The following is a 1,268-nucleotide window of genomic DNA, read 5'->3' as shown; positions in this document are numbered from 1 at the left end:
GGGCTCAGCACTAGGAGAGACACCACAGGAGGAGGGCGAGGAGTCCAGCACTGAGGACGAGACACCACAGGAGGAGGAGGGGACGCCACACTGGAGAGGACACCACAGGGAAGAGGGAGGTCAGCACTGAGGAGAGGACACCCCACAGGGAGAGGGGAGGAGCTCCAGCACTGAGGAGAGCACCACAGGGAGGAGGGGGAGGGCTCAGCACTGAGGAGAGGAAACCACAGGGAGGAGGGGAGGGCTCAGAACTGAGGAGAGGACACCACAGCGAGGAGGGGAGGGCTCAGCACTGAGGAGAGAGCACCACAGGGAGGAGGGGAGGGGTCAGTACTGAGTAGAGAGCACCACAGGGAGGACGGGGAGGGCTCAGCACTGAGGAGAGGACACCACAGGGAGGAGGGGAGGGCTCAGCACTGAGGAGAGGACACCACAGGGAGGAGGGGAGGGCTCAGCACTGAGGAGAGGACACCACAGGGAGGATGGGGAGGGCTCAGCACTGAGGAGAGGACACCACAGGGAGGACGGAGAGGGCTCAGCACTGAGAAGAGGACACCACAGGGAGGAGGGGAGGGGTCAGCACTGAGGAGAGAGCACCACAGGGAGGAGGGGAGGGGTCAGCACTGAGGAGAGAGCACCACAGGGAGGAGGGAGGGCTCAGCACTGAGGAGAGGACACCACAGGGAGGAGGGGATGGGGTCAGCACTGGAGGAGAGAGCACCACAGGGAGGAGGGGAGGGCTCAGCACTGAGGAGAGGACACCACAGGGAGGAGGGAGAGGGCTCAGCACTGAGGAGAGAGCACCACAGGGAGGAGGGGAAGTCTCAGCACTGAGGAGAGAGCACCACAGGGAGGAGGGGAGGGCTCAGCACTGAGGAGAGGACACCACAGGGAGGTGGGGAGGGCTCAGCACTGAGGAGAGAGCACCACAGGGAGGACGGGGAGGGCTCAGCACTGAGGAGAGGACACCAGAGGGAGGAGGGGAGGGCTCAGCACTGAGGAGAGGACACCAGAGGGAGGAGGGGAGGGCTCAGCACTGAGGAGAGAGCACCACAGGGAGGAGGGGAGGGCTCAGCACTGAGGAGAGGACACCACAGGGAGGAGGGGAGGGGTCAGCACTGAGGAGAGGACACCACAGGGAGGAGGGGAGGGGTCAGCACTGAGGAGAGGACACCACAGGGAGGAGGGGAGGGCTCAGCACTGAGGAGAGGACACCACAGGGAGGAGGGGAGGGCTCAGCTCTGAGGAGAGAGCACCACAGGGAGGAG

The 1,268-nt window shown here is 64.9% G+C and overlaps 1 protein-coding gene across 1 annotated transcript in view; it reads right to left on the bottom strand.

Annotated features, from left to right (window-relative positions):
- The window catches only part of LOC122434723 (serine/threonine-protein phosphatase 2A regulatory subunit B'' subunit beta-like), a 47,231-nt gene that overhangs the window by 9,186 nt on the left and 36,777 nt on the right, over nt 1–1,268 (bottom strand). The gene's annotated exons all lie outside the window — the stretch shown is intronic.

The sequence above is a fragment of the Cervus canadensis genome, chromosome X, assembly GCF_019320065.1.
Source record: "Cervus canadensis isolate Bull #8, Minnesota chromosome X, ASM1932006v1, whole genome shotgun sequence".
NCBI lineage: Eukaryota > Metazoa > Chordata > Mammalia > Artiodactyla > Cervidae > Cervus > Cervus canadensis.
The sequence above is the reverse complement of the archived record's forward strand: the minus strand, read 5'-3'. Positions and strand labels throughout refer to the sequence as shown.